We start from the raw sequence: 14486 nt of genomic DNA, 5'->3' as shown, positions 1-14486 counted from the left end.
CGGCTGGCGTCGTTATTGATAATGACAGACTGGCGGTTACCGCTGTCTCCTGATTGGTGAGTGCTTATTTAAAAAGGTATGTGCCCATTGGTTGGCACTATGTTCAAACAGTTCCCCATCAGCTCCGCTTTGCTCCCTTGCCATAATTGGTGGAATGGTCACCCAGTGGGCGTGGTTTTGCATATATAAGTTGTAATGTGTACTTGGTTTGGTGTAATGACACGTGAGCAACTTGATAAAGGCTGTGAGGCCAAAACAGCGGGCTGTCGTTTCCTGTTATTGCTTTGATGCTACAATAACGTTTATAGAGCTATAAATACATAGTGTGGTGCCAATCCTTTAATTCTGAAATCTATTGGAATTCTGTTTCTAGTGTGTGGCACACATCAGATAGATTCTTGTCAGAATTTACAGAAATCTATCTGATGTAGCTGCTGCTTGCTTTTTTGGCAGTTGGAAACAGCTGTAAACAGATATTTCCCACAATGCAACAAGGTTCACGGATAGGAAACTGCCAGGACCATGGTCCTCACAGTTTACTGTGCGAGGGGTTTCACCACAATATCAGCCATACAGAGCCCCCTGATAATCCGTTTGTGAAAAGGAATAGATTTCTCATGGGAAAGGGGGTATCAGCTACTGATTGGGATGAAGTTCAATTCTTGGTCACGGTTTCTCTTTAAACAGCCAAGCCACTGTGCCCAATATGCAATTCACTTTTTCTCCTGAGTTTTCTCTTGGGTGATATTTTCACACCTTGTCATAAAATGCATTTTCTAAACCACAGCATGGAAAAAAGTACTCAAGTAATTTTGATGGTACTTTTTCACCAACTTTTGGGTACTTTTCCAATTGGAAAATGCTTAAGAGTTATTTTAAAAAGGATCTAAAAATTATCTCCTAGGAAATAACTCAGGAGAAAAAGAGAATTGCATATCTGTCAATTAGGTGACGGCATGAGATTTATTTATTTTTTACAGCTTAAAATTCAGAGTTTGGATTTTAAACTGCAACTGTGATAGTCTGATGCAATGTTATAAATAAAGCTGTATAAGTGAAAATACAAATATGAAACACTTTACTTTTCTTTGCTACTAATGTTCTATTAATTATGTGTACTATAAATACAATTCAGTATCTAGTTTAGTTTCGCTTCAGATTTGCTTTAAGTCAAACATCTTATCTGCAAGCTTGTTCAGGATCTATGGCTAAAAGTATTAGAGGCATAGGATTAGCAGGATAGCCAGGCACTCTGCATTGTTTAAAAGGAAATATATATACAGCATCCTCTATAACCCTCTCAAGTCAGTTGGGTATCTTATCTCATGCTAGTTCTATGATAGCCTACCTAAGGGAAATAATATTACATTCTGTGACATATATAAATATATTGTAAAACCAAGTGCAAACATATTTAGAATGTTTTCTTGAATGTGCCTGAAACTTTTACACCCATTTATATAATCTGAGCCACGTAGCAAAGAATCTGTTTTGAGTGCAGTTGAACTTGTCCTTGAAACAGATTATATAATTAATACTCTGGCTCACGTAACTAGTGGGTGGTTGCCTGGCCTGTTACTATATTTTACAGCTTTTGTCTGGGAGCTTCTATAATAAGCCATGTTATGCAATGCCTCTCATGTAACTTCTCTGTGAGCCCAGAAATCTCTGATTATCAACCTCACTTTACTAATAAGACTAACAGATTATTGGCTTCAGGGATGGCCGCTTTTTTTAACTAACAGGCAATTACAAATGCTTTTAAGATGCCCTGTTATTATTCAAATAATAGCAATTACATTCTGTTAATATGTTTTGTTTTTACTAACATTTCGGAAACTAAATATTATTGCGATACAATGTTGTTTTTGACGTTCTGGCAATTATTGGTATGCAGTATGCTTATTCACACTATATTTCTCTATATGGTCAGTAAAAACACAGTTTATTTTAAGAGGTATAGCAAAACATGTTTTGTATTTATAGGAATGAATACTACCCTGCAGTTACTAGCCTGAAGTAAAACTAAAAAAACAAAACACTACAGTATACAGTGGACCTAGATAAGGCATTGCTGGGCTGTGCAATCCTGCAAAACTGGCTAGGATTTCCTGAAAGCTGGCTGCTCGTAGGTGGCAATTAGGGGTGGTTCACTTCACTTGAAATTCAACGTAACCAACAGTGAAACTGATATAGGCAGAGCAAGCTTTAAGGTGGCCACACACCATACAATTTTTTAAATATCTTTTCAGTTCAAAAATTGCAATCAATTTTTCTGTTTGATTGTAACATTTCAAAAATCTAATTAATGTACCACACACATACGTTACATTTTTCCCCAATTATGATAAAAATGATTAAAACTCAGAAAAAAAATTGCTTGGGTCTGTACATCAAGAAATTGTCAGTCTACCCTACACCATTCTTTTTTCATATAAATTGATCAGAAAATCCAACACTCCTGATCGTCCTTTATCGAATAAAAAAAGGGAACACTTCGATCAGATTTTTTGAATGTATGATTGTATTTATCAAATTGGTGTAAAATTGGATTGTATGGTGTGTGGCCACCTTTAGGGCCGGTTCACACGGACAACAGGCGGCGTTGGGGCGGCCAGGAAGTCGCGTCGTCCTGTGACGTCCCGTTCGGTGGCGGCGGTACAGAGATCGTCGCGATCGGCGTTTCTCGTCCCCGCAGGGGGACATGAAGACGCGCCGGCTAGCCGTCCCTAGACGTTGCATGCGGCTTCTAGGGACGGCCGAAACGATGCGTTAAATCGGGATCAGAACGCCGCGTTTATGCAATCGACGGTAATCGACGGTAACCGCGCAATGCTAAACGCTCCTATTCACTTGAATGGGAGAGTTTAGCCGATGGGTCCCGAACGCTTGACGGTAGACGCCGCCAAGCGTCCGTGTGAACCGGCCCTAAGGCTTGGCTCCCACTACAGTGGAAAATTTACATTTTTATGTCCTTTTAACTGAAATGAAGGTCCTTTTTTATAAATAGGATCTATTCACACTTGTGAGTCTGCAACTGATCCATTGGATCAGTTGCATTAACCCTTTGGCAGCCAAATAAAGTAAAACTTTTTTTGGCTGCAGGGCCAAATTTTTCCTGCCGCTGGGGAAGTGTGCCTTTCCCAGCCTGGCATGCTTGGTGGGGTATGTGGTGGCAGGGTAGGGGTTGTGGCAGGGAGCTCTCATGCCTACCAGTCTGGATCATAGATTCACTCATCCAGGCACCACTGTTATCCCTACAGCTAAGTTAAAAGCCGGGGTCTTAGTTCACAGAAGAATGCATTCTTATGCTTAGTTACCTACACTGCGCAGAAGTACCCAGGGCCAGAGTTAGGACACCTACGTTCACCTGGGTACTTCTGCGCAGTGTAGGTGACTAAGCATAAGAATGCATTCTTCTGTAAACTAAGACCCCGGCTTTTAACTTAGCTGTAGGGATAACAGTGGTGCCTGGATGAGTGAATCTGTGAATGTATTTGTTTGAACATTTGCATGCGAGAGTGCGAAGGGTTGCTGATTTTTGCTAATTTTCTGACCACACCCCCTTCAGCACCTCCCTTTCCTTAATAACGTATTTAATGTCCTAACTAGAGGCGATGTGCCTGGATATATGTGTTTTTCTTGTTATCTGTCTGGATCGTCTTCTTATTCCTCCATTGCAGCAGCAACGTACTCTCGGCAGGGCTCCTCGGTTCTGATCACATGATATGACCTGATCGGGATCCAGAAAACCATGCCAGAATTACAGCGCCACCCAGCAGGGGAAGAGGGGTGATGGAAGAGTCTCTTCCATTTCGTCCACCACGCCTCTTCCACAACTGGGTGGCGCTGTAACACTGACACGGTCTCCTGGATCCTGGTCACATATCATATACTGTGCTTGGTAGTGACCGGGACCCAGAAGACCTGCCGAAAGCTCAGAGCCATTGGTGGAGGAAGAGAAGAAGCCATCTGGAGCAGGTAAATATAACTTTTCACTCACATGCACTCGTTTGGCTACACTAGGCAGCCAAAAGAGTTATCCTGTCAGAGGTTTTTATTGCATAAGCAGCTTCAAACAATATCTCGTTTGAAGCTGCCCTTGGGTTAAACAGAACACACTCTTGTGCTGTCCATGATTTTTCCAGTTGAGCAGATGCGTTTCCCATACAGCCTATGGTGGACTGCACTGTCCGCTCCAGCTGGTCATTAGATTTCAACACAAGTGGTAACCTAGTCTATCATCTTTCACATTGAAGGCTGAAGTGCATGCTTGTCTGGCGGTTTAATCTCCCGTCTGCCAGCGAATAAGTGCCTTCTGGCTGCAATTTAATGCAGCCAAATGGAAGTTTTTTTAAAGATAACCTAAAGGCAAAAAAAAAAAAAAAATGAGATTAACTCACCTGGGGCTTCCCTCAGCCCCCTGCAGACGATCGGTGCCCTCGCAGCTCCGCTCCGATGGCCCAGGACCCGCCGGCGACGACTTCCGGTTTCGCCGTCACCGGCCGACAGGCATGGGAACGCGAGTGATTCTTCACGTTTCCAGCCTGTATATCGCCCCCTATGCTGCTATAGGAGGCCGCAATAGCAGCATAGGGGGCGATAAACAGGCTGGGAACGCGAAGAATCACTCGCGTTCCCATGCCTGTCGGCCGGTGACGGCGAAACCGGAAGTCGTCGCCGGCGGGTCCTGGGCCATCGAAGCGGAGCTGCGAGGGCACCGATCGTCTGCAGGGGGCTGAGGGAAGCCCCAGGTGAGTTCATCTCATTTTTTTTTTTTGCCTTTAGGTTCACTTTAACCCCACATGTCAGCATTTTACACGCGGGAAGCAAAAAACTGCATCATTTTTCCATCTGAATGCAGCCACACTGATTTTTGAGTCTATGCAGTGGATATCGCTCCGTTGCTCATATGGAGCACCAGCAACTGCCTGTCCAATGCATGAGAGCAGCTGTCCATGTGAAACAGGCCTTGGCTTGATTGGGAGGACTGTAAGGCCTTGTGCACATAGACAGACACATGGGCAATCTTGTGGATAAATTCTTTCAATGTATTTTCTTGTTGTTATTCGATCAGGTTGAAATGTAAAATGAAATACTCTGGCGCTGCTCGAAATTGCATAGGTACTGGAAAGAGGTTTTGGATATTATTGAAACTGTCTCTAAACAGAAAATGAATAGAACCATTCAGCTTTGTATCCTGGGCCTGTCTTCTGGTCTGGCTGTGCAGGAGCATGTGCGTCTAATGATAATCCGTTTGCTGTTTCAGGCTGCTTACACACAGGGACGTTACAGGCGCCTGTAACGCTCCCCCAACGCACAGCAATGTAACACAAGTGGGCTGTTCACACTGCCCACGTTGCGTTACATGTAACGCTGCACGTTGTCGGGAAGGTGCAGCATGCTACGGCATTAGAGCGGCTATAGCCGCGTTAGACTGTTTGCACATGCTCAGTGGGGGACGGAGAGGAGGCGGGGAGAGCCAGCTACAGTAGCCGTGCTTATGGCTACTTAATATTCACTGCACTGGAGGCCGCTGATTGGCCGGCGGGACCACGTGATGCGGAGTGTCTCGCTCCGCATCACGTGGTCCCGCCGGCCAATCAGCGCCACTCTGGGAGACCTTATAGGGATAGAGCCGCCTAACGCGGCTCACTCTACCGTCCTTTCTTGCAGCACCACACGTTGTGTTAGGTGCACGTTATGCGACCTTAACGTGGCACCTAACGCAACGTCTTGGTGTGCAAGTAGCCTCAAGCAAGGAAACTTATTCTGTTGATGTGGAAAGATCTAAATCCCCCTTCTGTTGATCTGTGGGTCAAACAAGTAAATCATACCTCCAAACTATTTGAGATGAGAAAGAGGGACACTTAAGCCACGCCTCTGCCACACCTCTAATCACACCCCCGACACACCCCTAGTCACGCATACCATACAGATTTCATTAGAAAAAAATGTTGTTTTGTAATTCAAACCACACTGGTCCGACTCCTTTCTATCCTGGCTAATTTCCCTTCATATTAACATTTTAAAATGAATAATATATCAATTTAATGGATGGTAAGTAAGTTTAGAGAAAGAAAGGGTTCTCAAAGAGGGACTTTTGGGAGCTATGAGTAAATTCCTATCTTAACCAGTTGCCGACCGCCCACAGCCGATGGGCGGCGGCAAAGTGGACGCCGAAAGGACCGCAATACGCCCAAGGGCGTTGCGTCCTTTTGGCATGCCCGGGGAACGATCGCGTCACTGATGACGCGCTTCCCCCGGCAACTGGCTCCGCCCACCCGCGATGACAACCAGCCGGCCGTTCGGAAGCGCCGGCGGGTTGTTAACCCCACGATCGCCGCATACAAAGTGTATAATACACTTTGTAATGTATACAAAGTGTATTATACAGGCTGCCTCCTGCCCTGGTGGTCCCAGTGTCCGAGGGACCACCAGGGCAGGCTGCAGCCACCCTAGTCTGCACCAAACACACTGATCCTGCCCCCCCTTCCCTCTGATCGCCCGCAGCACCCCTCAGACCCCCCCTGCCCACCCCTCAGACCCTTGTTTACACCCAGTCACTCCCCTAATCACCCATCAATCACTCCCTGTCACTATCTGTCAACGCAATTTTTTTTAGTTTAGGTCCTAACTGCCCCCTGGGGGCTCCTGATCACCCCCCACCCCTCAGATTCTCCCCAGACCCCCCCCCCCCCGTGTACTGTAATAACCCACTGATCACCTGTCAATCACCTGTCAATCACCCATCAATCACCCCCTGTCACTGCCACCCATCAATCAGCCCCTAACCTGCCCCTTGCGGGCAATCTGATCACCCACCCACACCATCAGATCTCCCGCAGACCCGACGTCAGATCACATCCCAAGTGCATTGTTTACATCTGTTCTCTCCTCTAAACACCCACTAATTACCCATCAATCACCCATCAATCACCCCCTTATCACCACCTGTCACTGTTACCCATCAGATTAGACCCTAATCTGCCCCTTGTGGGCACCCAAACACCCGCCCACATGCTCAGATTGCCCTCAGACCCCCCTTATCAATTCGCCAGTGCATTATTTACATCTGTTCTTCCCTGTAATAACCCACTGATCACCTGTCAATCACCTGTCAATCACCCATCAATCACCCCCTGTCACTGCCACCCATCAATCAGCCCCTAACCTGCCCCTTGCGGGCAATCTCATCACCCACCCACACCATCAGATCTCCCCCCCCCGTGTACTGTAATAACCCACTGATCACCTGTCAATCACCTGTCAATCACCCATCAATCACCCCCTGTCACTGCCACCCATCAATCAGCCCCTAACCTGCCCCTTGCGGGCAATCTGATCACCCACCCACACCATCAGATCTCCCGCAGACCCGACGTCAGATCACATCCCAAGTGCATTGTTTACATCTGTTCTCTCCTCTAAACACCCACTAATTACCCATCAATCACCCCCTTATCACCACCTGTCACTGTTACCCATCAGATTAGACCCTAATCTGCCCCTTGTGGGCACCCAATCAACCGCCCACATGCTCAGATTGCCCTCAGACCCCCCCTTATCAATTCGCCAGTGCATTATTTACATCTGTTCTTCCCTGTAATAACCCACTGATCACCTGTCAATCACCTATCAATCACCCCCTGCCACTGCCACCCATCAATCAGCCCCTAACCTGCCCCTTGCGGGCAATCTGATCACCCACCCACACCATCAGATCGCCCGCAGACCCGCCGTCAGATCACCTCCCAAGTGCATTGTTTACATCTGTTCTCTCCTCTAAACACCCACTAATTACCCATCAATCACCCATCAATCACCCCCTATCACCACCTGTCACTGTTACCCATCAGATCAGACCCTAATCTGCCCCTTGCGGGCACCCAATCACCCTCCCACATGCTCAGATTGCCCTCAGACTCCCCCTTATAAATTCGCCAGTGCATTATTTACATCTGTTCTTCCCTGTAATAACCCACTGATCACCTGTCAATCACCTGTCAATCACCCATCAATCACCTCCTGTCACTGCCACCCATCATTCAGCCCCTAACCCGCCCCTTGCGGGCAATCTGATCACCCACCCACACCATCAGATCGCCCGCAGACCCACCGTCAGATCACCTCCCAAGTGCATTGTTTACATCTGTTCTCTCCTCTAAACACTCACTAATTACCCATCAATCACCCATCAACCACCCCCTATCACTGTTACCCATCAGATCAGACCCTAATCTGCCCCTTGCGGGCACCTAATCACCCACCCACATGCTCAGATTGCCCTCAGACCCCCCCCTTATCAATTCGCCAGTGCATTAATTACATCTGTTCTTCCCTGTAATAACCCACTGATCACCTGTCAATCACCCATCAATCACCCCCTGTCAATGCCACCCATCAATCAGCCCCTAACCTGCCCCTTGCGGGCAATCTGATCACCCACCCACACCATCAGATCTCCCGCAGACCCGACGTCAGATCACATCCCAAGTGCATTGTTTACATCTGTTCTCTCCTCTAAACACCCACTAATTACCCATCAATCACCCATCAATCACCCCCTTATCACCACCTGTCACTGTTACCCATCAGATTAGACCCTAATCTGCCCCTTGTGGGCACCTAATCAACCGCCCACATGCTCAGATTGCCCTCAAACCCCCCTTATCAATTCGCCAGTGCATTATTTACATCTGTTCTTCCCTGTAATAACCCACTGATCACCTGTCAATCACCTGTCAATCACCCATCAATCACCCCCTGCCACTGCCACCCATCATTCAGGCCCTAACCTGCCCCTTGCGGGCAATCTGATCACCCACCCACACCATCAGATCGCCCGCAGACCCACCGTCAGATCACCTCCCAAGTGCATTGTTTACATCTGTTCTCTCCTCTAAACACCCACTAATTACCCATCAATCACCCATCAACCACCCCCTATCACCACCTGTCACTGTTACCCATCAGATCAGACCCTAATCTGCCCCTTGCGGGCACCTAAACACCCACCCACATGCTCAGATTGCCCTCAGACCCCCCCTTATCAATTCGCCAGTGCATTATTTACATCTGTTCTTCCCTGTAATAACCCACTGATCACCTGTCAATCACCCATCAATTACCCATCAATCACCCATCAATCACCCCCTGTCACTGCCACCCATCAATCAGCCCCCAACCTGCCCCTTGCGGGCAATCTGATCACCCACCCACACCATCAGATCTCCCGCAGACCCGACGTCAGATCACATCCCAAGTGCATTGTTTACATCTGTTCTCTCCTCTAAACACCCACTAATTACCCATCAATCACCCATCAATCACCCCCTATCACCACCTGTCACTGTTACCCATCAGATTAGACCCTAATCTGCCCCTTGTGGGCACCCAATCAACCGCCCACATGCTCAGATTTCCCTCAGACCCCCCTTATCAATTCGCCAGTGCATTATTTACATCTGTTCTTCCCTGTAATAACCCACTGATCACCTGTCAATCACCTGTCAATCACCCATCAATCACCCCCTGCCACTGCCACCCATCATTCAGCCCCTAACCTGCCCCTTGCGGGCAATCTGATCACCCACCCACACCATCAGATCGCCCGCAGACCCACCGTCAGATCACCTCCCAAGTGCATTGTTTACATCTGTTCTCTCCTCTAAACACCCACTAATTACCCATCAATCACCCATCAACCACCCCCTATCACTACCTGTCACTGTTACCCATCAGATCAGACCCTAATCTGCCCCTTGCGGGCACCTAAACACCCACCCACATGCTCAGATTGCCCTCAGACCCCCCCTTATCAATTCGCCAGTGCATTATTTACATCTGTTCTTCCCTGTAATAACCCACTGATCACCTGTCAATCACCTGTCAATCACCCATCAATTACCCATCAATCACCCATCAATCACCCCCTGTCACTGCCACCCATCAATCAGCCCCCAACCTGCCCCTTGCGGCCAATCTGATCACCCACCCACACCATCAGATTGCCCGCAGACCCGACGTCAGATCACCTCCCAAGTGCATTGTTCACATCTGTTCTCTCCTCTAAACACCCACTCATTATCCATCAATCACCCCCTGTCACTGCTACCCATCAGATCAGACCCCTATCTGCCCCTAGGGCACCCAATCACCCGCCCACACCCTCAGAACGCCCTCAGACCCCAGCCCTGATCACCTCGCCAGTGCATTGCTTGCATCTATTCCCCCCTCTAATCACACCTTGAGACACCCATCATTTACCTCCTGTCATCACCTGTCACCCCCTAGCACACCTACACATCAGATCAGGCCCTAATTTGCCCCGTGTGGGCTCCTGATCACTCGGCCAAACCCTCAGATCCCCCTCAGACCCCCTTCCGTTTACCTCCCCAGTTCATTGATTGCATCTATTTTCCCCTCTAATCACCCCCTGAGACACCCATCAATCACTTCCAGTCACCCCCCCCCCCTAGCACTCCTATCCATCAGATCAGGCCCAATACAACCTGTCATCTAAGAGGCCACCCTGCTTATGACCGGTTCCAGAAGATTCGCCCCCTCATAGACCACCTGTCATCAAAATTTGCAGATGCTTATACCCCTGAACAGTCATTTTGAGGCATTTGGTTTCCAGAATACTCCTCACGGTTTTGGGCCTCTAAAATGCCAGGGCAGTATAGGAACCCCACAAGTGACCCCATTTTAGAAAAAAGACACCCCAAGGTATTCTGTTACAATGCGATTGCTGGACTGCGCTCTCCACTTCCTATAACAAGACAAGATTGCACATAGCGTAACTCTGTATACATTAGTTCACACACCACCCGTGTTTCAGTGATCAAAAGTGCAACACACGTGACCACACACTCCTTCTCTGATTCTGCTCACCGGATTTTCACCACCTCAGAAAACAGGTGGATCTAGCGATTATATATATATTCCACAAGGCACTTTATCAAATCTTCATCTTTTCTTTAATGTAAAAATTCCTCACTAAAACACATAAAAACACAATAGTGTAATTCTGTTTAAAATATCAGCCGCAATGCCCGCGCACTAATGCGCACTCACGTGATAGTTTCTTGAAATCAAGCACATGAGAATAACAACAGCAAGGTCTGCCCGGCACCTGGATAAATGGATGAGCGGCGTCCCGACTCCCCGTTACCCTCCGCGGCGATCCGGCTGCTGTTGTGGCGCTCGAATCTCCCTCTCCGTATCCTCGATCAATCCCAGTATGGTGACGTCAGATGCGCTGGACGTGGCTCCGCCCTACGCGTTTCGACCAATCGGTCTCATCAGGGGCTGTCCAGTAATCGCATTGTAATTACTATCTGGTAAAGTGTGACAGCGATCCCATTGAAGTGTGTGGACATTGTATGGACAATTCTTATTGTGATCTCAACTTTGGAGGACAGTAAATATATGAATATATGATCTATTGTGGACAGCGCAGCCTAGTTGCTAAATATAAGGTATTCTGTTAGGTGTATGACGAGTTCATAGAAGATTTTATTTTTTGTCAAAAGTTAGCGGAAATTGATTTTTATTGTTTTTTTTTAACAAAGTGTCATTTTCCACTAACTTGTGACAAAAAATAAAACCTTCTATGAACTCACCATACACCTAACGGAATACCTTGGGGTGTCTTCTTTCTAAAATGGGGTAATTTGTGAGGTTCCTATACTGTCCTGGCATTTTAAGGGCCCTAAACCGTGAGTAGTCTAGAAACCAAATGACTCGTGAATAGGACGTTGGGCCCCTTAGCGCACCTAGGCTGCAAAAAATTGTCACACATGTGGTATCACTGTACTCAGGAGAAGTAGTATAATGTGTTTTGGGGTGTATTTTTACACATACCCATGCTGGGTGGGAGAAATATCTCTGTAAATGACAATTTTTTGATTTTTGTACACACAATTGTCCATTTACAGAGAAATTTCTCCCACCTAGCATGGGTATGTGTAAAAATACACCCAAAAACACATTGTACTACTTCTCCTGAGTACAGCGATACCACACTTTTTTGCAACCTAGGTGCGCTAAGGGGCCTAACGTCCTATTCACAGGTCATTTTTGAGGCATTTGCTTTCCAGACTACTCTTCACGGTTTAGGGCCCCTAAAATGCCAGGGCAGTGTAGGAACCCCACAAGTGACCCCATTTTAGAAAGAAGAAACCCCAAGGCATTCCGTTAGTAGTATGGTGAGTTCATTGAAGTTTTTATTTTTTTGTCACAAGTTAGTGGAAAATGACACTTTGTGAAAAAAAATCAATTTCCGCTAACTTGTGACAAAAAATAAAATCTTCTATAAACTCACCATACTACTAACGGAATACCTTGGGGTGTCTTCTTTCTAAAATGGGGTCACTTGTGGGGTTCCTATACTGCCCTGGCATTTTAGGGGCCCTAAACCGTGAGGAGTAATCTAGAAACCAAATGCCTCAAAATGACCTGTGAAATCCTAAAGGTACTCATAGAATGTTGGGCACCTTAGCACAGTTAGGGTGCAAAAAAGTGCCACACATGTGGTATCGCCATACTCAGGAGAAGTAGTATAATCATGGGCGTAGCAATAGGGGTTGCAGAGGTAGCGGCCGCATCGGGGCCCTTGAGCCAGAGGGGCCCTGAAGGGCCCTCCCTCAACTACAGTATTAGGTCTCTATTGGTCCTGTGCTCATAATAATCATTTCTATAGATACATAGATACTTTGAATAGTGGTAATCCTTAACAAACCGTTCCCCATCCCCTTCTTGCACCTCTGACACTGTAGTTGACATTGGTAGGTTTTGGTGCGCCGTTTCAATTGTTACGTATAGAGTGCTTGGGGGGGCCCCATTGTAAAACTTGCATCGGGGCCCACTGCTCCTTAGCTACGCCACTGAGTATAATGTGTTTTGTGGTGTATTTTTACACATGCTCATACTGGGTGGGAGAAATATCTCTGTAAATAGACAATTGTGTGTAAAAAAATCAAAAAATTGTCATTTACAGAGATATTTCTCCCACCCAGCATGGGTATATGTAAAAATACACCACAAAACACATTATACTACTTCTCCTGAGTACGGCGGTGCCCTAAAATGCCAGGGCAGTATAGGAACCCCACAAGTGACCCCATTTTAGAAAGAAGACACCCCAAGGTATTCCGTTAGGGGTATGGTGAGTTCATAGAAGATTTTATTTTTTGTCACAAGTTAGCGAAAATTGATTTTTATTGTTTTTTTTTTCACAAAGTGTCAATTTCCGCTAACTTGTGACAAAAAAAAAAATCTTCTATGAACTCACCATACTCCTAACAGAATACCTTGTGGTGTTGTCTTTCTAAAATGGGGTCACTTGTGGGGTTCCTAAACTGCCCTGGCATTTTAGGGGCCATAAACCGTGAGGCGTAGTCTTGAAACCAAATGTCTCAAAATGACCTGTGAAATCCTAAAGGTACTTATTGGCCTTAAGGGCCCCTTAGCGCAGTTAGGGTGCAAAAAAGTGCCACACATGTGGTATCGCTGTACTCAGGAGAAGTAGTATAATGTGTTTTGGGGTGTATTTTTACACATACCCATGCTGGGTGGGAGAAATATCTCTGTAAATGGACAATTGTGTGTAAAAAAAATCAAAACATTGTCATTTACAGAGATATTTCTTCCACCCAGCATGGGTATGTGTAAAAATACACCCCAAAACACATTATACTACTTCTCCTGCGTACGGCAATACCACATGTGTGGCACTTTTTTGCAGCCTAACTGCGCTAAGGGGCCCAAAGTCCAATGAGCACCTTTAGGCTTTATAGGGGTGCTTACAATTTAGCACCCCCCAAAATGCCAGGACAGTAAGCACACCCCACAAATGACCCCATTTTGGAAAGTAGACACTTCAAGGTATTCAGAGAGGGGCATGGTGAGTCCGTGGCAGATTTCATTTTTTTTTGTCACAAGTTAGCAGAAATGGAAACTTTTTTTTTTGTCTCAAAGTGTCATTTTCCGCTAACTTGTGACAGAAAATAAAATCTTCTATGAACTCATCATGCCTCTCAGTGAATACTTTGGGATGCCTTCTTTCCAAAATGGGGTCATTTGGGGGCTATTTATACTATCCTGGAATTTTAGCACCTCATGAAACATGACAGGTGCTCAGAAAAGTCGAAGATGCTTCAAAATGGGAAAATTCACTTTTTGCACCATAGTTTGTAAACGCTATAACTTTTACCCAAACCAATAAATATACACTGAATGTTGTTTTTTTTATCAAAGACATGCAGCACAATAAATTTGGACAAAAATGTATACAGAAATTTTACTTTATTTTACAAATTTTATCACAGAAAGTTAAAAAAATCATTTTTTTGACAAAATTAATGTCTTTTTTGATGAATATAATAAAAACTAAAAATCGCAGCAGCAATCAAATAGCACCAAAAGAAAGCTGTATTAGTGACAAGAAAAGGAGGGAAAATTCATTTATATAGTAGGTTGTA

Source organism: Hyperolius riggenbachi, chromosome 1 (assembly GCF_040937935.1).
Source record: "Hyperolius riggenbachi isolate aHypRig1 chromosome 1, aHypRig1.pri, whole genome shotgun sequence".
NCBI lineage: Eukaryota > Metazoa > Chordata > Amphibia > Anura > Hyperoliidae > Hyperolius > Hyperolius riggenbachi.
This window is presented reverse-complemented; position numbering follows the sequence as displayed.